This window comes from Cupressus sempervirens, chromosome 6, assembly GCF_028749045.1.
Source record: "Cupressus sempervirens isolate cs-2001-9-10 chromosome 6, ASM2874904v1, whole genome shotgun sequence".
NCBI lineage: Eukaryota > Viridiplantae > Streptophyta > Pinopsida > Cupressales > Cupressaceae > Cupressus > Cupressus sempervirens.
In genome coordinates, this window is record NC_143123.1 from 190,684,075 (window position 1) to 190,707,747 (window position 23,673).

The 23,673-nt window shown below is 32.8% G+C and overlaps 1 pseudogene; it reads right to left on the bottom strand.

Moving 5' to 3' along the window:
• The window catches only part of LOC149551896 (histidine kinase CKI1-like), a 56,833-nt pseudogene extending 33,861 nt beyond the window's left edge, over positions 1-22,972 (bottom strand).
• Positions 22,973-23,673: the final 701 nt, after the last annotated feature.

The window sequence follows — 23,673 nt, forward strand, 5'->3', positions numbered from 1 at the left end:
CCCTATTACTAGGAATAACTTAATTATAGATCATTGATAAAAACTTTCTTTTCATGTGCCTTATTTTTATCAAATTCCTATTTTTATGTTGTTTGTAGATTAAGATTCAATAAATGTCAACATTAGGTGTAATGAACACTTTTTAGCACCCACCTGAGCATAAGGGAAAGGAAATATTTGATCCTTTGGCACTTCCATATGTTAAAAAGTGAGTATTTCAATTTATTGTGTTTCGTAGTTTTTAATAGCTGTGATTTTTTAATGGGGTTTGATGTTTTAATTTAATGCAAAGGTCTATTTTCTTGACATACATTGTATAATCATTTGTATCTCTTTTTGAGAAGTTAGCACAAGAAACAATACTTTTGTGTGGCCAAAGTGCTCCAAATTATATTTTATAAAGAGTCTATCACTACAATAATTTAGAGAAGTATACTTGACATGAAATGTAGTTTCAAAATGCCTAAATCCAAGAATTTAAAATTGTTGAATTGTTATTGATAAAGATTTAGATTATTGTTTTTCATAATATTTAAAATTTGTGTTCTTTGAGAAGAGTGTATCATGTTATAGTGACTATGATCATGGTAGATCTAATGTTGGAAGATAAATTGTCAATTTTTTGCATTATTCTTTAAAGGGTACTAGCTCAATGGAAGAGCACCTACTTTATAAGTAGGAGGATGGTGGTTCAATTCCATCATGCCCTAATGACTAAATTAATGATTAAATAAGTTACCAAATATACTACCAAATGTACTACCAAATGTACTACCAAATAAACTACCAAATATACTACCAAAAAATTACCAAATATACTACCCAAAAAACTACCAAATATACTACCAAATCAACTACCATATATACTACCCAAAAAATACCAAAATTACCAAATAAACCAGCATATAAACTACCAAGTAACAACAATAAATGACTAAATCAATGATTAAAATAGTTTAGTCATAAATTTGGTTGGGAGATAAATGTCTGGCAATAAACTACCATTGGTCACATGATCTAAATTAGTCACATATCTACAATTTTTAGTAGTTTATTTAGTAATATATTGTTTTTTTTGTACTAATGTGGATAAGGTCCTAGTCATTGATTTAGATAAAATTTGATATAGTCATGTGGTTGCACAATACACATTTAAACCAAAATTTATTTTCCATTTCTATGATAAAGAACAAAATTGCTGGTCATTCCCTTACTGTGACAACTTTTTGTGATTTTATAGTAAGCCATTGTAAATCAACAAGTTTATTACATTTCAAGAAGTTTTCTGACCATATTTTTGCTATAAGGGATAAATCTAAGAGGAAGGATATTAGTTAATAAATATTGAAGAAGAAAAACAAAGGAGGAGCCAATAAATCTCTAGGTGAGCTCACCTTATTGTTGCAGAGTCAAAATAGTAGAAATCCTTTGTGTGCTTTGTTGAACTTGGTCCAGATTTGAGATCATTTCTATTAAATATGGGAACTAGCTAATCCATGGGTTTCATTTATCTTCTACATCCTAGGACCATTTTTTTGAACCTACAGTGTTTTTGAAACACCAACACATTTAAGAAGGTATGTTATTCAAAGGAATTTAGTTATGTATACCAAGAAGTTCTATGAGAGTTAATTTGATAAAGGAAAAACATTGTGGTGTATTGGATGGACATTTTGGAATTGATAAGAGCTTGAGTTTTCTTAAGGATAAATACTATTGTCCACATATGTATAAGGATGTTCAAAATTTTGTAAGGAGTTGTGGAGTTTGTCAAGTTGAAAAAGAGTAAGTCAAAATACTGGTTTTTATACACTTATTTATGTTCCTTAGAAACCTTGGAGTGACATTAGTATGGATTTTGTTTCTTTGATTACCTAAGATAGTAAAGGGGTACAATTCCATATTTGTTTTTGCAGATGGATTTTCTAAGATGGCTCATTTCATACCATGTAAGAAGACACAGATGATGAGCATGTTGCTGAAATGTTCTTCAAAGAGATTATTAGATTGCATGGATTACCAAGAAGTATGATTTCTAATAGAGATAGTAAGTTTGTTTGTTATTTTTGGAAGAATTTGTGGAAGAAGATGGGTACTAAGTTGGGATTTAGTTATACATTCCTTCCACACACAGAGATGGATAGAAAGAGGTTATAAATAGAAGCTTGGGTAATTTTCTGAGATGTTTAGTTGGAGATAAACCAAGTAATTGGGAGCTAGTATTGGCATAAGTTAAATTTGTATATAATAATTCTTTGAATAGGAGTAAAAGAAAAACACCTTTTGAGATTATTACTGGAACGTAGCCTAGAGGAACATCAAATTTGAAGAATGTTGCTGGTGAAGAAAAGAGAAGTGTTGTAGGGGAAGAATTTGTTGATTTTATGGAGTCTTTTCATAAGGAAGTAAATTTTAGGTTGGAAAAAATTAATTAGAAGTATAAGTTGAATACTAATAAGTCTAGAAGCAATCATATTTTTGAAGTTGGTGATAAGGTGATGGTTCATTTGAAGAATGGTAGATTTCCTACTGGAACATAAAATAAGATAAGGACGAGGAAGTTTGGACCTTGTAAGATCTTGAGGAAGTTTGACAGTGGATATGCTTATGAAGTTGAGTTACTTAATGGCATGGATATATCTTCTATATTTAATATTGCTGATTTGCATAAGTATCATGAGCCAGATGATATTTTTTTTGTATCAAATGATTATCTTGAGAAGTAGATTGAAGAAGTTAAACAAGTATTGGATTAGAGAGTTGGCATGAGCACAAGAGGAAAATATTACTATGAGTATTTGGTGAAATGGAAGAATAGACTAGTTGAAGATGATACATGGATTTCTCAATCTGAGTTAGATTCAACTTAGCTTGTGACACTTGCATGATTCAGGAGAATCATTTCTTCAACCCTGGTTGTTAGATGTAGGAGCATCATGGGTTGCCTTATAATCCTACACTTTTTTTTTTTTCATTATGATGTTTCAGATCGAGTTCTTTTAGACCTTTCCAAGTTCTTCAATTTGAATTGACTTGTTCCTTTGTTGACCTAGTTTCATTAGTATAGATTGAGATTTTCCTTTGGTGACCAAGTTCCATTAGTATGAGCTGAGATGTTCCTATAATCACCAAGCATGACTTCATTTTCTAAGTGAACCTGTGTTGTTGATGCTCGAGTTCTTCTCTGTTGAGTTGTTTTTTGCATGTTTGGTTCTCACTTAGAGTTGACTCTTGTAAGAGAAACACACCAACATGAGATTGAGGTGTACATGAATATGTTTTTAAACCATACTATATATGGAAACAATATAGGTCTAACATTATCCTTTAGGGGCCTTGATAATAGTGTGTTTTTACATGCTTACACCCAAAGTATTGGGTTATTGAGATACATATTGATTTTTTTCATTTGAGCTAAAATGGTAGCCTATGTTTAAATTTGATTAGTAGAATGCATAAACTCAAAGGAGCCTTTTCAGTAAAGAAGGGAATTGAATGTATTAAAGATATCTCAGGGGTCATCATGTAAAACTAACAACAAAGACTTCTCTCTGGAGATATATGTTGCAAGTGCTCTATCTTTAGAGTTGAACTTGACTCCAGGTAGAACTTCTATCACCTAAACCTAGACTATGACCGAGTTTTTTGTTCAAATATTGAATTTTTTTCTAGATCTGTCTGCTCATGCAAGAACACAGGAAAGTGATGAGTTGTTTTTCTAACATAATTGTCAGATGCCCACAATAGCCATTTAGAAAATCTGATATATGGATTATGGGTAGCACTTTTTTGACATGTAAATCAGATATAGAGAGGCACAAGTTGAGGATGAATCTAGATAAATGATACCTTGTCAATCTAAAATAGATTTAATCATCCATGCATGTACATGTGATAGAAAACTAGGAGTTTCTTGTTCCAAACTAGGGGGTAATAGTGCATCATCTTTATGCCTATGAAGGAAAAGTTAAGAGCCTTGATGCCTAAATTATCCTCCTACCTGCACACAATTAGATAAAAAATAAGGAAGCAATTTAATTATTTCAATTGTGTCTCCTCAGCATAATTCATGATTCATACAAAATATGAAGATTTTATTTTTGTCACCCGATCCACCCAATTCTCACATTTCTCATCACAAATACAATGAAATATATGGATTAGTTTTGAGCACCCTCTATTATATAAGTACACAACCCTATTAATTTTATTGACACATACATGATCTTTGCAAAATTTGGTACAGTGGATTTGAAGGAAGCAAAGACATAGATTAGAGTTGAATATAAGTGAATTTGATTGCATTGTGTGAAGTCATAGGAGCTTGATTAGTGCGTATATTATAAGTTTCAATTTTTTTTGAAATTGTAGAACCCATACTTGCAAATGAAAATTGCTCTATTTTTTAAATTTTGGCACAAATAGTACTCATGGTTTATCTCACATGTGATAGGAAATGGGTTTTGAACACTTTAAATAGAAAAGTGCATATCTATGAAATTTCTATTAGTATGAATGTTGATGATACTACTTTGGGGGAGTATGCTAAGCATTGGTGAACATTGACATGTTACATTCATGACTGTGTTTATCATTGATGACAACATAGTAACCGTTAGAGATCTTATATTGTGCAATAATTGAGTAAGGGTTAAGTGATGTGTAGTTAAGGGCATGTTCCTAAGAGTGTCTTGATGATGTGGTTAAGAGGAAAAAGTTTGAGTTGAAGATGTATGATAGTTATATTTGATTTACCATGAGCAGCATAGAAATGAAGCATTTGTTTGGAAATGTTTGATGTTTGCATTATACCTTTTAGCCAAAATATAATGAGGTGATGTGCAGTCAACCAGTGATAGAGGACAATTAGATGATGATGTCAACAAGTGCACAAGACTTGGAGTCACACATCTAAAGTTTTGTAATAGAATGTGAGCTGACAATGTTATTATAATTGTAATTAATTATATATCTTATTTTAATTAATTGGTAAATCCTTCAGGCTAACTTAAGGAATTATTATGAAGATATGGTGTAATCGAAAGATGTTTTTCTTGATTGTAAAGAGTAGTGATGTGTATCAAGTATCTATTGTGCATTGTATTTGTGAAGTGTGAAAAGGAGTAGAGTGTCTATTAAATGTGTATAAGCAATCTAAGGGATTATTGGATGCACAGTTCATGATCTGGTTACAAGATCAGAACAAGTAGAACTCTGGTTGACAAGACAAAGATAAAGGAAGGAAGTACAATTCAATTCTATTATCTACAAGGAATAATACAAAGATCAGTTGGATAGTGGGTTTTTTTATCTTATCTTTGAAGCTATTTGGGTAGTGGGTCCAACTATCTTCTACAACTCCTAATAGGGTTGGCACAACTCTTAACAGAGCTAGAATCTCCTAAAAGAGATTCAAATTTTCCTAACATGGACTCATATGTAATAAATGTTGTAATAGACTCCTTATAGGGTCTATCCTCTGACAAGAAATATTTATATTAGTACATCACCTTGTGGGTACCATCCCCATCAAGGTTTTCCCTCTAATCAAGGGTTTCCTTAGTTAACATATTTGGTGTCATTATGTATGAGTATCTTGATGTGGTTTCAATATACATTAATCATATGGTTAAGATTGTTTAAATTTTTTATTTGTGATATTACTTGCATAAATAATTCACCCACCACCCCCTCTTAGTTATATCAGTGGACTATATATTCTAACAATTGTTATCAGAGGATTAGGTCCTTAAAGGAAAATCTTAATAACTTTGGGAGATTGATGGAACATCTTTTCAAAAAGGATGGTCCTAGATTTGATGGGTCCAACTATGATACTTGGAAGGAAAAGATGAAGACTCTATTGTGCATGGGTCCAAGATATTGGCTATTGACAAAAAGTTTGAAGATAATAGTTAAAGAAGAAAACCTTGAAGGTTGTAGTGAAGAAGAGAGAGATGTATTCATGTATAACATGAGAGAAAGAGAATATCTACTAATATCTCTTTGAGAGAAGGAGTATAGTCAGGTAAAGTCATTTGCAACATCTCATGAAATATGGAAAGCATTGGAATCTACTTTTGAAGGTGATGATCATGCAAAAAGAATGAGATTACAAAGTTGGATATGTGCATATCAAGATGAAAAGATGATGGAAGATGAATATATAAGAAGTTATATTGGAAAAATATCAAAATTGGTTGTAGGTATTCAGTCTCATGGTGGAACCAAAGATGATGATGAAGTCATATGAAAGATCTTGAAAAGATTGACACCACCTTTCAAGCCGATTGCATAGACGATTCAACTAGTGATGCCTTTCACTAAGGAAACATTACTTGGAAGATTAGAATTAGTAGAAGTAGATCTAAGATGGTCTAGTGAACCTTTAGTGCCCTAAACATTTGACCTAATTTGACAAGGAGTGCAAGCAATCATGAGGTCTTGATGGTAGTAGCAAAGTTGACGAGGACAAGAAGATTGAGGAAGGAATATCCCTTCTAGTGAGAAGAGAAAAAGATGGTAAGAAAATCTTTAAATTTTGGACTTGTAATGAATGTGGTCATTATGCATCTAAATATCCTAAAAGAGAAAAGAAGTATAAGAGAAGGTTTAACCCTAGAAGAGATAGAGATAGAAATAGTTTTTATGCAAATGAACATGAAGAATCTAATGAGAAATGACAAAGTGAAAGTGATGATGAATTAGGATTTGTAGCTGTCAAGGAAGGTGATCTTGATAGAGAAATTAGAGAAGAAAGAGATCTAATTACCCAAGTAGAAAAGAAATCTGATTGAATAATTGATAGTGGTTATTCACATCACATGACTAGTGATATGAATAAGTTTGTTAAGTTCAAGAATCATGATGGAGGAATTGTTAGATTTGGTAATAATGTAGCCAATCATATAATAGGAATTGGATGCATTACTCTTGATGGTAAAACTAACACTGATGATGTCTACTTTGTTGATGGATTGAAGCATAACTTGTTAAGTGTTCCATAGTTAGTGGACAAAGGTTATCAATTGTAGTTTATTAAGAAGACTTGCACTATCAAAGAAATAGATGGTAAGATGATTGGAACTAGTACTAGATCTAGACATACTAGATCTAGACATAATGTATTTTAGTTAAATCCTACTAAGATGACATGTTTGGTAGCAAAAGTTGATAGCAATTGGTTGTGGCATAAAGGATTTTGTGATATAAAATTTGATAATATTGTGAAGGTTAGTAGAACATTTGTTTTGAGAGATATGCCTAAGTTTGTTAAGCCTGCTAATGTTATATGCAAGGAATGTATTTTGGCTAAGTAGAGGAAAGTGTCTTTTTCTATCAAGAAGCTCTCTACTATAGAGAAATTGGAGATTGTTCACACAGATCTAAGTGGTCCTACAGGAACTAGAGGATTCTATGATGAAAGGTATTTTATGATTTTGTTGATGACTTCACTAGAATGATGTGTGAAGCATTTCTTAAAGAGAAATATGAAGATTTTGAGAAGTCTAAGATATTTAAGAATAGAGTTGAGAATCAATCTAGAGTTAAGATTAAGTATTTGAGATTTGATAGAGGAGGAGAATCCATCTCTAGAGAATTTAATATATTCTATGAAGAAAATGGAATAAAAAAAGAGCTATCTACACCTAGAACACCTAAGAAAAATGGGATTGCTAAGAGAAGAAATAAATCTATAGCAGAAGAAGCTAGAGAAATGTTATTTGAGAATGATGTTTCTAAGACATTCTAGAGAGAAGTAGTATAGATTAGAAAAGGTATGGACAAGACACCTTATGAAATATTATTTCGGCATTCACCATTAGTCTAATATTTTAGAATATTTTGGAGAAAATTTTATATTAAGAGAGATGATGACATTGGTAAGTTTGATCCAAGAAGTAGTGAAGGTATGTTTCTTGGTTACTCTTTCAAAAGTAAGGCTTATAGATGTTTCAACTATAGAACTAAGACAATAGTTGAGTGCAAAAATGTAAGGACTGATGGGAAGTTTGGAACCAAAGAAAAGATGATATATTATAATTCATATGAAGAAGTGGATAACTCTGGAATTGTTAGATAGAATGCTAAAGTTTTGTTTAAGACTAAAAATGACTTGTAGAATGATGTGCTAAATTTTGAGCATAGAGGAGAATAGATCTCTAAACCTAGAGAAGAGATAAGAGTTAAAATGTCAACTCCTACTCCTAATAAAAATATGACAAGAAATCAACCACATAAGTAGAAAATTAGGAGTAAAGACAAAGGTATTATGACAAGAAACAAAGTAAATGAGGAGATATACTTGATATCTCAAGTTGAACCCAAGTGCATAGATGAAGTAGTGAAAGATAATCATTAGATCCAAGCAATGAAGGAAGAATTGGATCATGTAATAAAGAATGATACATGGGAATTAGTTCCTAGACCAAAAGAGAAGAATGTGATAGGAACTAAATGGGTTTTCAAGAATAAGATGAACAAGCAAGGTGAAGTTGTGAGAAATAAGGCTAGACTTATTTGTAAAGGTCCTCACAGCAAGAAGGCATTGATTATTGTTAATTTGGTAACTTGTAATCCTAATGATCTAATAACAAATCAATTTGATCTATTCTTACATAATATAGATTGATCAAATATCATTTTTTTATCTTCCTTATTATATTGAAATCTATCCTTAAAATTCTAGCTTAGATTTAACCTAAAACTCCTTTGTGTTAGTATTAATCAAACTTGTTTTAATGAAAAGGTTGCCAACTTCTAGGGATATGTTAAAGGATGTTTTGGAAGGGACACGTCCCTTGTAAGAAAATGTCCCTAGGTCTATCTATTTATAGTGGGTATGGTTGAAGTCTAAGAGGACACAAGAACAATATTAGTCTGCTCCTTAGTCAATACTACCCAGATACAACTTGTAGAACAAAACATAGTTTTCATAATATATTTCTAATCTAATTCAAGACAATAACTTGAAGTTATTCATAGAAAGCTAAATGGAGAGGAAGAAGATAAAATATAATCTCTTATTCAATCATAGAATTTTTAGAATCTTTACATGGTATGAGAGCTCTAGTAGTCGAACCTAGGCTCTACAAAATTTAGTAATTAGACTTTATATATCTAGCATCTATCTCCTATCTTCAATGGCATACATAATTAGACCCAAGGATAGGTTTTATGGAAAATAACACTTTGATACCTCAAAATTTAGAATCATGATGATTCTTGAAGAAAATGATGTAAAACAATTTGTTGATAAAGGATTCAAACAACCTCTAGTTGAACCTCATAAATCTATCTAGAGAAAAGGAAATAGGAAAACCATTCAAATCATATTAGATAGAGTAATGAATGATATCGTAGCCATGCTTACAAAACATCAAACACCATTTGATATGATGAATACATTACTAAATGCATAAGAGACCAATAATGCAACTAGAGTTCTCGCATTGGAAAGGTAACTAAATCACATATAGATAAAGAAAAGAGAATCAATGATTTATTACTTCCTAAGGGTTGCTAGCATTAGAGATGAACTGTCAACTATGGGAACCATTATTAGTGACACAAAATTAACACTAATGGCTATAAATGGATTACCAAATTCATGGAAAATTTTTACAAAAGGAATAAGTGCCAGGGATAAACTTCCTGACTTTGATAGACTTAAGGGGGATTTTTTTCAAGAAGAATCTAGAAAATTAAAGAAAGGAGGGAAACTCAAAATAGAAGATGAAGAATTTCATGTTCTTAATACAAACTCCTATAAAGGCAAGAAGAAGCATTTCAAGAAGAAAAAGGGAATTCAAAAGAATAGAAAACCCAAGAATGATCTATCCAAGATAAAGTGTTCTAGATGTGAAAAATTTGGACACTATAGATCTAATTGTCTTGAGAATTATAAACAACAAGTGAACTATACAAATTTTACTAGGTAAGAAGATACCTATGATCCTAAGAATCATGTATTGTATTCATCACTATCAAATTAAATCTCAAGTAAAGTATGGGTAATTGATAGTGGGTCTTCTAGAAATATATTTGAATACAAAGAAGCACTAGAATATATATAAAAAAAGGTTAATGGAAAAGTTACCATTGGTGATAATTCAACACATTCTATCGAAGGAATTGGAAATTGCACCTTGAAACTAAAATCAATAAATTCTCTTCTCCTCAAATGAGTACTCTACATACCAAAAATAAAAAGAAATCTAGTCTGAATTACAACACTTGAAGATGATGTGTATAATGTTGTATTCATGAATGGTAAAGTAATAACTTGGAAAAATAACTCATTAATTAATAAAGTGAAGTTAATTGGTCAGAGAAAAGGATATTTGTATAAATTAAATTTAGAATCTAGTCAACCTATTCAAGCCTTAATTCATGAAGCTACAAAAATAAATGAAACATGGCATAGAAGATTAGGGCATCTAAATTTCAAAACTTTATCAACTATGGAGAATATGGTTACTAGATTACCTAAACTAAATAAAGATCAGTCAAGCATATCCAAAGGGTGCACTCTGGGTAAGAATACCAAAAGTCTATTTCATGATAAAACTAGAAAAACAAATAATGTTTTCAAATTAATTCATTTAGATTTATGTGGACCTATGTCTATTCCTTCTCTTAGAGGATTCTAGTACTATATTTTGTTCATAGATGACTTCTCTAGGAAAACATGGATTTACTTCTTAAAATGCAAAGAATCAGAAGAAATTGTAAAGAGATTTAAAGAATTCAAAACATTAATTGAGAACTTATTAGGACATAAAATTAAAACACTTAGAACTGATAATGGAAGGGAATACACCTCAGATTTGTTTAAAAGGTTTTTTAAAGAAACAAGAATTAAGAGGGAGTACGCCATTCCTTATAATCCAAAACAAAATAAGGTAGAAGAAAGAAAGAGTAGATCAAATATAGAAATTGCTAGAGCTATGATATTTGATCAAATTATAGAATATTATCTTTGGACAAAAGCCTCTTGTACTGCCGTCTATATTCAAAATAGAATCCCACATTCTTATCTTAGAGATAAAACTTTTGAAGAATTATTTACTAAGGTTAAACCCAATATAAGTCATCATAGGATTTTTGAGTGTCCCATATATATCCATGTTCCAAAAGAGAAAAAAACTAATTTAGAATCCTCTGGGAAGAAAGGTATTTTGTGGGGTATAGTGAAACATCTAAGGCTCATAGGATTTTCATACCTAGATAGAAAAGTATTGAACTTAGTAGAGATGTAATTTTTGAAGAAGATCTAGCATTCAAAAGAGCCCTAAGTTCTAAAGAACCTTCTCCTCTACCTAGTTCTGAAAGAATAGTAAGTCTAAGTCCTAGAGGGAGAACATAGAAGAAATTGAAGATGAAATTCAAAATCTAAATCTTGGTGAAATTCAAAATTCAAAGAAAAGACCAGTTTGGGCCATTAAAATAGTCAAGGAAGCATACGACTTTGCTGCACCTTCAAGAATAGTCAGAGAAAGAAAAAGACCTAAAAGATTTTCTAGTTATATAGAAAACATGAGTGATTTATCCAAAATAGAACCAACTAATTCTTTAGATGATATTAAACATACAACTTGGAAAGAAGCTATGACAGAAAAATACCAATCTATTATAAAGAATGATGTTTGGGAAATTGTTCCAAGACCTAAAGGAATTTTTTTTGTTTCTTCCAAGTGGATATTTGAAATAAAGCATGTTGTTGATGGTAGCATTGAGAAGTATAAAGCTAGATTTTTAGCTAGAGGATTCTCTTAGAAAGAGGGGATTGATTATGAAGAAACTTTTGCTTCTATCACTGGATATGCCACTCTAAGAGCAGTCCTAGCAATTGCAACATTGAAGGGATAGAAAGTACATCAGATGGATGTAAAAACAATAGAAGAAGTATATTTGGAGCAACATTAAGGTTTTGAAGCTCATGGTCCTAACATTTTTTTTGTAGGCTCAAGAAAGCTCTCTATGGGCTTAAGTAGGCTCCAAGGGCCTGGTATGAAAGAATTGATAAGTATCTCACCGGGTTAGGATTTTCCAAGAATAAAGTTGATCCAAATTTATATTACAAAAGAGATGAAGATGGTATGGTAATTTTGATACTTTATGTTGATGATTTACTAATAATAGGTGATGATCATCTAATAGATCAATGCAAGAAAGATCTAATTAGAGAATTTAAGATGAAAGACTTGGGACTCATTTATTACTTCCTAGGGATGGAAGTATGATAGAATTATAATAGTATCATACATAATCAAGGGAAGTATACATTAGATATTTTGAAGAGATTTGGAATGTAGAATTGCAATGCTATGTCTTCTCCAATGGAGACTAATTTACATAATTTTAAAGAAGCAGTAGCAAAATCACCTTCCATAGATTCCACTGGTTGGTGTTTGAAAATGCTAGAGGGTTTTCAATTATCCCAATGAGAATATGACATATCTAGGGTCAGCTAACTCCCATTTTCAGCATGCCATTTCAGACATCGGGCCAACTATAAGGCATAACTCCTTCTTCACTTCAAGCTCTGCAAGACCTAGGTGAGTGGACCTTAGATTCAATTGATACTGTACCAGTGTAAAAACATATCCCTGAATCTATTAAGAAGATGAAAACCCCTTGTATATCCTAAAGACTTATGCAATAACAAAGAAGTGCAATAGCTAATTACAACTCTACGAAATGCACAAGTTGAGTGAGGGTTAAACTTTGATAGCTCTTCAACATAAAAGGGTAAAACATGTTTGATTAATAATGTTGAATTCAGCAAAACTTCATATATGTAGCAGTAAGACCTAATGATCCTATAAAATGATCAGTGCCTTACCCATTGAGAAAATCTATGAATCAAAAACACACATATGGATATTTGATACCTATTTGTATCTTCAGATATCTAATCTATCTATTCAACTTGTAAAGAGACATCAATGTTCAATTTAAACCTCATTCTTACATGATATCCCCATCAGTAACCTCACAACCCTATTGATTTCCCTAAAGAATTTACATAACCCTTTGAGTCATAGGAAACAATGAAATAACATATAGCCTTAAGGGACTACAACTAAAACCTAAGCTCTATGTCAAAGATTATAAAACATTGAAGATCATTGATGAAGGAGACAAGATTCAAGCTGAAACTCAACCATCTAGTATTCTTTATATTAATTTTCTTGAAATTATACATTCATATGCATGAAATGAAAAAACAAAAAAAACCTAATAGATTTGAACTATCTGTATTATCCTTCCTAATGTTATTCATACAAGAGAGAATATGTTGAAGAAAATGGTTTCACAGTAAAATATCGGAACCCTGCTGGTATTACCCAGAGAAAATGACCAACCCTTACAATGAAAGAAAGATAGAAAGATATAGAAGAAGATGAATTCTCAGATCTGATGTGAGATTGACATGTGTCCACTTGAAATTCCCTCTCCTAGAAAAGAAAAGACTCTCTCTAATTTCTCTCTTCCATGGGTGAATCAAATCCCTCAACTGCTAATCATATCCTTTCTATTTTGCCTTTCCAAATGCAAAGTATCTTAGCAAAAGACAAAGATCTGCTAATGAACCATAATATGTGCCCATTTATCAAATTGATGCCAAAACATCACAAAAACTCAAGATAATTTGATACAAGAGTTACTTAATACTTTTATGATGTTTTTCCACTGAATTCTACAACTAGTGACTCAAAATACATGATAAAACACACAAATCAATCTGAGAGAGAAAACCTCCTATAGTTTGAACTAGTGGCACTCTATGGAAAAACTAACTCCATAATTAGAAAATTCAATTTCTCCTGGTTCTAGTGATATATAACATTGCATATTTTGCATACCAAAAACCTCCAGAAAGCCATTTCAAAAAATACTCCCTTGGCATATGACTCTGATTTGCAACTAAATTTTCAAAAAATTTAAATATTCTAAAGTAAAGACTTTAGAATAAAAACTTCTTAAATTTAAAAAATTGAACGTGCAAACCTTTTTGAGAAAATATATTAAAAAAAATGTTTTTTTCAAACACTCTACATTTTCCCTTGCTTTTAATTCTCAGGTCAACCCTCTATTGACCGAATGCCACATGGCAATGTTTGATTGGCTTGTCTATCATACTGCCATGTCACCATCTGCCCTAGCCTGCTGACATGTGTTAGCCACTTGCAAGCCCACATTTTCTAATGTTCGAGAAACTTCAAAAAGTGGGCTTGTGCCAACCGTTAGATCATGACACGTGTCACAATCTGAGCACTTCCCTCTCAAACCTGCTCCTAATCACCACATCATGATCTCTGGGACCCACTTGCCACATGGAACAATCTTGCATGCCCACAATATTTATCTTCCTCACAACTTCATTTTGTGGGCATGTGTGCACCATACAATTTGGACACTTGGCAAAATCTCATGCGCCAACTCCCAAACCTACCACATCATCATACCTGCTAGGTCATTCAAAATTTTGCTTTGTATTACCAACTAGCTAGCATCATCAACTTGGTCGGTTACAAAGGCCCCACCATATGACTTAGCGGCTTTAAAAAAGCCATTTTCTTTGTGATACTAAGCTTATAGTGTGGATTTGTATTTAAATAAAAGAAAGTCCCTTTATGCAAGCAATGTGGGATAATGTATGAAACTTTTTCTTGCTTTGCTCTTTGAATTTCTTCCTGATTTAATTTATCTGACTCCCCACCACTCTACATAGTGTGCATATATCGCAAATTTGCATATGCAGCTGCTATAATTGCATCATGAGTGACTGAAATAAACTATGGCACTTTCAATTGAATGGGCAAGCTCTTTATGCTTCTCGCCACACGAGATAGCAGGGGATTCCATTGTTGTATCCATCTTTATGCTTTGCTAACTTCTGCGTGCCTAGCTTGACTATGGCTTACTTATAACGTGGACTCTTCTTTTCTATGTGTGGGACTATTCTTTGAAATAGCTTTGCTCTCCCATTTTAATATTTGCATGGCTATGATGGCTTACTGGCAACTTTTATTGTTTAGCAATAGCCTTTGTCCTTTTCTCCTTCTTAATACGATGGCTCCTCCTTTCTAACAGTGACTCCTCCTTCAGAGATAAGGACATGCATTTTAGAAGAAAATAAAGCCTCCATTTTGGAGGAGAGCCATTGGAAGAGACTTGCCTCTTGTTTTTCTTTGCTGCACCTCCTTTATACTAGCATGAAGCTGCTGCTATTAATGTAGGCTTTGTTATATGTATAATGGAGCTTCTCCTTAATTGCTAGATTGCCTAGCCTTGACTGGCCTCTTCCATAACGTCCCCTTCCATCAAATGTTCCAAGAAAATTCACACGAGTAGAGACAGGCAAAGTCAAATTAAAACCAATAAGCTCTAGCTTCATTGGTTTACCATCAAACATTATTGTATCGCTTCTCAGCTGCAACAACATCACTGATTTTAACATAAACCATCTTTGCTATACCATTTGAATGACCAAAACTATCATAATGAACGGTGTATCATTTATTCTCCCCAACTTCTGAGAAAAGTTCCTTCAGATCAGAATTTATTAATCCATAATCCAAAGTTGAAATACAAAAATTGGCACTAGCTTCTGGTCATGTAGGTACACCAAGAATTGCCATGCTATTCTCAAAACATGTCATGTTGCCAAATGTGGGCTTTGCCTTGTACTCCTTTGATGTGTTGCTCTAAGTCTTCCTGCTAGATGAACAAATGGCTTTCTCCTTCATGGTGTGAGATGTAACCTATAATGTATTCTATTATCATGTTCAGGCCCAGAGTTTGATTAGTAGTTACAATAGTAATGCCCATAAGAAGCATGAAGATCAGTGCAATTACAGACGCCAACAGTACTCCCCACTAGGGAAATTGAAGTTGATCAATGTAATATTCACATGCAAAAATGGACAAAGCAATAGTGCCAACAAGTATTATTTGGAACCATAATTCTCGCACTTGATTATATTTTTTCATCAATTTTCCTAGTTGTTATCTAATTTTTAGAAGGCAACCCACTTCTACCAGATATAAATTTGTAAGCACAAATTAGCCCATCTATTTAGAGTTTAGAACCTTTGCTCCATCTTTATAATGATAACTTTTGTTGTTATCAGGATGGGATCTTGGGGTGTTAAAAATGGTTGTTCATGCTTCAAACTATTTATGATATACTTTAATGTATGAAAGTGATAATTGACAACTTTAACATTTATTGGACCATTCAATGATCTATCAGCCTGATGGAATCAGTCAGACCCTAGAGTGGGTTTGGCTAAATTTTTTTTTTTTTTTTGAATGACTGAATCCTCAAATTGATCTATTCAATACCTGATACTGATTTGATGAAAAAATCAATCAATTTGCATCACTTTTTAACATTTTAAAAATTATTTCACATCTTTCTGCAACTGTGAATTTGGTGTTAGGAGGTCCCTTGACTAGCTTCGAAAACTAACCCAAACACCTGGTCGGGCTCTGAAAACTTGCACACTAAATCTTTGTTTTGCATACTTGTACCATATTAAATCTCATCTCATTACGAATTTGGGATCAAAAGATATTCACTCTCAAAGTTGACCCTTCAGAACTTCCTGCAAGAAGACATGTTAGAAAAAAATTATTTGGGTCCAGAATTGGATTTGAAAATTGGGCAAACTGACACTTGGGGAAACAAAAACTAGGGTGTTGGTTCTCTATCATGAGGAGAGTATGGATCTATGATTTGGGCTCGTGATGAATAACAAGACATTAATGGTGAACAATCAAAGTAGGCTACTTGGATTTTGTAAACTAGAAACAATGACAGAAAAGTGGTTTTTGTAAATGGAATTGACTTGGAAAAGTGTGCAAATGGATTCATCATGACATACAAACTAGCACACTTAAAGTATTTTTAGAGTACAACAGAGTGGTAAAATCCATTTATCTCACCTATCATGGATCTCAAGTTATAATGTCCTGAACAGGGGTCTTGAAAAATCTGCAAATGCTGACACCAGTAAAAAGATAGAAATTGCGATTGGAATCGCATTTGAAATTTGATCAAACAAATTCATCAGAAGCTGAAATTTGAAACATAACAAGTCTCTAATGTCTATAATGCAACACAAGACAAATTTCAACATTTGGGTCAACTGGTCAAAAGTTATAACTCCTCAAATAGGGCCTCCCAGAATTATGTGCAATATGCATTAGCATGACAAATTTAAATGACCAACTTTGAGGGATTCAAAACGTAGTCAAACGGACTCAAAATGACTCAAAATCTAAAACATAAGTTCTTGGATATGGACACTAGACATTCCCAAAGTGGCGAGTCATGAAACACTTCTGGGTACGAGATATTCACTTGAAAACAAGGCATCCTATCGTTGTTTGACACAAGTGAAAATGCAGATTTGAAATTTGCTCAAAATGAGACTTCACAGAATGACTCAGAATCAAAATTTAACTTCATGAAACATGTGGACAGGCTGAATGGAGGGTGTTAGAAACATTAAACACCTTAGGGGCCTCAAAGGTATAGTCGAGTACATATGCATTTATGGGCATTCATAGGGGTTGATTTGATTCAAACATTGAAATAGACGCTCAAAATGGGAACACAATTTTGAGTGCCAACAATTGCTTTTTCTGGGGATGCATGCCCCTTGTGGGAATGGCAAGGATTCAGATCTCTAGAAGAAGCAGACCACACACCTGAACTTCAAAAACTTTCTCGAACAGTTTTACTGAAAACAAGAAACAACTACAACTATTATGTACACATGATGGCCCCAGGCCACCGAACTTCAACAAAAACCTTTACCTCTATCAAAAACCTGATTCTCATCTAAACTTGTATGAGGTAAAGTGGAAATATTTCTTCTATCAATTTCACCAATCAGATTAGCATCATGAATCAACTCTCTTGGTAAAATGAAATATCTTTCTTCATTTTCATAATGCAACTCACCTTGTGTCTCTAGCTGAAGAATATGTGAAATCTGATTGTTGCCTACTTGCATTAATGTCATTCACTAAATCATTTATCCTTCACTGAAACCTCTTCACATTCATCAAACAATTGATTAGTTACCAAGCATGAAAACTCATTCTGAAAGTGTTGATCTAAACTATGCTAATTACAATCAATTTCTTCATCTAACTGAATGTCAAAATAAACCTTGAACTTATCTCTACAAGACTTATTAACACATGAAGAAAATCTGTAATTTGATTGGCAATATTCACTGTTTTCCTTTTCATCACATGAAACATCAAAACAAGTTTTTGTAGGATCAACATGAAAAGAATTTGAAATAGTATTACACTTCCCTTCATTAACATTCTCTACATCCAAAAAATCATGTGCAAAGACATTTGAGGTACTATCATCTACAACTCCAAAATCTGATAAAGATTGTTTGGATTCCACATCTCTTTCTACATCAAACTTTGGGGAAGTAACTTTACTGAATGAAGAAACATTATGATAGAAAATATGAGGATCCTTAGAAACACATGCTTTTCAAAATCACAAGCCAAAAAATTAAAGATTTCATCAGAGTTCAAGAAGACTGCCTCACAAATCTTCTCTCGGCTATGATTTTCATCTGAATGGCATGAAGAATTTACAATAGCAAGATCATTAGTATAACAATCTAGAAAATCAGAATCATTACAATCATATCAATCACTACCCTTATTGTTGTTACATAATTCCTCAACTTCATATTTACTGTAACCAAGTTTACTTTCACTTTCACATCCATCTTCCTTATGCTAATTGCAATTACCTGATTCACTTGCATTTGAATCCTTCTCTTCCCATTTAGAAGATAGATTATCTTTATATATGGATCCATTATATTCATTGCTACCTTGGCTTTTAGGACACTCATTATCATTAGAAGACATAACATTAAATCTATAATCACCGCTTTCCATCTCCTCAATGAATCTTTCAATTTGCAAAATTATTTGTAATCTTATAGGTGCTGGCCAATTTACTGAATCGGGTACTAGAACATCAAGGTAAACACTAGGTAGGGAAGATTCCTCAGGTCTACAATGAAAATCCATCTTACTAATTACTCATTTAAGCTTTAAGTAACATTGTTCAACACTTAAACCTTAAGCACTTCCTATTTCAATTCTTATAAGATTGACAATCCTTTTGTAGACTAGTCTATTCAACATAGCAAAGTTATTATTCACAGTTTCTAAACTCTTAGAATTTGTCAAACTAATCTTAGATTTGAGATCTAACTCCATTATAAAACAAAATTTCTACCTCTTCCTTCTAGTACTGAAAATCACTGAATAGAGGCATTGATTCTAACATTTGACTTCCATGAAAAGAAAACATGAAAATCAAAATACCTCAAGTGCTGATGCTAAAATTTGATATACTAATTTGGCATACGTGCAAGACTAAAAATTCTTCACACCACTGGTCAAACTTTGTAGAGCCACCACCTCCTTTCAAGAGGATAAAGAGATCACTGCTGTGATTCACTTTTTACACTTCAATTTCTTATAACAACAGATTGGAAACAACACTTTAAAACTATCAAGAATTTAAAACTTCCTTTTCAAGAAACTGCCAAAAGTTTTAGATCTACCCATACAACTAAAAGTCCTTCAAAATTATGAAATGAAATCAACTAGGAACAAATTGGTATAGACAGTTGAGAGTCGCCACTCACACTTTGTGAGAAATAAAACATTATTTGTCACTTGAAAAATCTGAACCAAACCTTCAATTTAGGAGAAACTTGTAGATTATTATCATCTTGAAAAGAAAATACACTTTATAAATCAATTCTTGACTCTAAACTTTCTCAACAGCAATTGCAAATTGAATTGATTGAAGATAGACATATAATAGTCATAGAACACAATTTACATCCAATTACACAACATGCTACTATCCATGAATAAAACTTCACTGGGGAACATAAAACATCAACAGAGAATTGGTAAACACCTCACACAACCCTACTGCTATAGCATATCCTTCCTATTGTATTGAATCTTCTTCAAATTCTCAAGGTTTGTCTACAATTTAGATTCAATACAACTCCCTAGTAGAGTTGCCATTTTGTTGGTGTTTGAAAATGCTCGAGGGTTTCAATTATCCCAATGAGAATATGACATATCTAGGGGTAGCTAACTCCCATTTTGAACATGCTGTTTCAGACACTGGGCCAACTATAAGGCATGACTCCTTCTTCACTTTAGGCTCTGAAAGACCTAGGTGGGTGGACCTCAGATTCAATTGATATCATACCAGTGCAAAAAAAAAACCTTGAATCTATTAAGCAGATGAAAACCCCTTATATCTCCTAAAGACTTATGCAATAACAAAGAAGTGTAGTAGCTAATTACAACTCTATAAAATGTACAAGCTAAATGAGGGTTAAACTTTGATAGCTCTTCAACATAAATGGGTAAAACATGTTTGATTAATAATGTTGAATTCAGCAAAACTTCATATATGTAGCAGTAAGACCTAATGATCCTGTAAACTAATCAGTGCCTTATCCATTGAGAAAATCTATGAATAAAAAACACACATATGGATATCTAATACCTATTTGTATCTTCAGATATCTAATCTATCTATTCAACTTGTAAATAGACATCAATGTTCAATTTAAACCTCATTCTTACATGATATCCCCATCAGTAACCTCATAACCTTGTGGATTTCCCTGAAGCATTTATGTAACCCTTTGAGTCATAGGCAACAATGAAATAACATACAACCTTAAGGGACTACAACTACAACCTAAGCTCTATGTCAAAGATTATAAAACATTAAAGATCATTGATGAAGGAGACAAGATTCAAGTTGAATCTCAACCATCTGCTTTATTTTGTATTAATTTCCTTGCAATTATACATTCATATGCATGAAATGAAAACATAGAAAACACCTAATAGATTTGAACTATCTGTATTATCCTTCTAAATGTTCTTCATACAAGAGAGAATATGTTGAAGAAAATGGGTTCACAGTAAAACATTGGAACCCTGCTAGTTTTTACCCAAAGAAAACTGCCAACCCTTACAATGAAAGAAAGATAGAAAGATATAGAAGAAGATGAATTCCTAGATCTTATGTGAGATTGACATGTGTCCACTTGAAATTCCCTCTCCTAGCAAAGAAAAGACTCTCTCTAATCTCTCTCTTCCATGGGTGAATCAAATCCCTCAACTGCTAATCATATCATTTCTATTTTGCCTTTCCAAATGCAAAGTATCTTAGCAAAAGACAAAGATCTGCTAATGAACTCAGATATGTGCCCATTTATCACATTGATGCCAAAAAATCACAAAAACTCAAGATAATTTGATACAAGAGTTACTAAATACTTTTATGATGTTTTTCCACTAAATTCTGCAACTGGTGACTCAAAACACCTAATAAAACATGTAAATCAATTTAAGAGAGGAAGCCTCCTATAGATTGAATTGATGGCATTCTGTGTAAAAACTAACTCCATAATTAGAAAATTTAGTTTCTCCCGATTCCAACGATATATAACATTGTATATTTTGCATACTAGAAACCTCTAGAAAGCCATTTTGAAAAATACTCCCCTAGCATATGACTTTGATTTGCAACTGAATTTTCAAAAAATTTAAATATTCTAAAGTAAAGACTTTAGAATAAAAACTTCTCAAAATTTAAAAAATTGAATGTGCAAACTTTTTTGAGAAAATATATTAAAAAAAAAATCTTTTCAAACACTCTACATTTTCCCTTGCCTTTAATTTCGAGGTCAAGCCTCTATTGTCTTGTCTATCATATGTCATCATCTACCCTCGCCTACTAACATGTTTTAGCCACCCGCAAGCCCACATTTTTTAATGTTCGAGAAACTTTGGAAAGTGAGCTTGTGCTAACGGTTAGATCGTGACATGTGTCATGATCTAAGCACTTCCCTCTCAAACCTGCTCCTAATTACCACATCACCATCTCTGAGACCCACTTGCCATATGGCACAATCCCGCATGCCCACAATATTTATCTTCCTTGCAACTTCATTTTGTGGGCTTGTGTACACTGCATGATTTGGACACTTGGCAAAATCTCATGCACTAGCTACCAAACCTGCCACATCATCACACTTGCCACATCTTCTTTTCTATGTGCGAGACTATTCTTTGAAACTACTCTGCTCTCCTATTTTAATGTTTGCATGGCTATGATGGCTTACTGGAAACTTTCATTGTCTAGCGGCAGGCTTTGTCCTTTTGTCCTTCTTAATACAATGGTTCCTCCTTTCTAATACTGACTCCTCCTTTAGAGATAAGGACATGTGGCTTAGAAGAAAATAAAGCCTCCGTTTTGGAGAAGGAGAGCCATTGAAAGAGACTTGCCTCTTGTTTTTCTTTGTTGCACCTCCTTTATACTGGCGTGAATCTGCTGCTATTAACATGGGCTCTATTATATGCATTATGGATCTTCTCCTTAATTGTCGAATTGCCTGGCCTTGACTGGCCTCTGCCATAATGTCCCCTTCCAGCAAATGTTCTAGGAAAATTCACATGAGCAGAGATAGGCAAAGCCAAATTAGAACCAATAAGCTCTAGCTTCATTAGTTTACCATCAAACATTATTGTATCGCTTCTCAGCTGCAACAACATTGCTTATTTTAACATAAACCATCTCTGCTATACCATTTGAATGACCAACACTATCATAATGAACGGTGCATCATTTATTTTCCCCAACTTCTGAGAAAAGTTCCTTTAGATTAGAATTTATTAATCCATAATCCAAATTTGAAATGTACAATTTGGCACCAACTTCTAGTCATGTAGGTACACCAACAGCTGCCATGATATTCTCAAAACATGTCATGTTGCCAAACATGGGCTTTGTCTTGTAATCCTTTGATGTGTTGCTCTGAGTCTTCCTGCTAGATGAACAAACGACTTTCTCCTTCATGGTGTGAGATGTAACCTATAATATATTCTATTATCATGTTTAGCCCCAGAGTTTGATTAGTAGTTATAGTAGTAATTTCAACAAGAAGCGTGAAGATCAGTGCAATTACACATGCCAATAGTACTCCCCACCAGGGAAACTGAAGCTGATCAATGTAATATTCACATGCAAAAATGGACAAAGCAATAGTGCCAACAAGTATTATTTGGAACCATAATTCTGGCACTTGATTATATTTTTTCATTAATTTTCCTAGTTTCTATTTGATTTTTAGTAGGCAACCCACTTCTACCAGATATAAACTTGTAAGCACAGATTAGCCCATTTGTCTAGAGTTTAGAACCTTTGCTCCATCTTTATAATGATAAATTTTGTTGTTATCAACATGAGATCTTGGGGTGTTAAAAATGGTTGTTTGTGCTTTAAACTATTTATGATATACTTTAATGTATGAAAGTGATAATTGAAAACTTTAACATTTATTGGACCATTCAATGATCTATTAGCTTGATGCAATCAGTCGGACCCTAGAGTGGGTTTGGCTAAAAAAAAATTCATTTCTGAATGACTTAATCCCCAAATTGAGCTATTGAATTCCTGATACTGATTTGATGAAAAAATCAATCAATTTGCATCACTTTTTAACATTTTAAAACTTATTTCACCTCTTTCTGCAAATGTGAATTTGGTGTCAAGAGGTC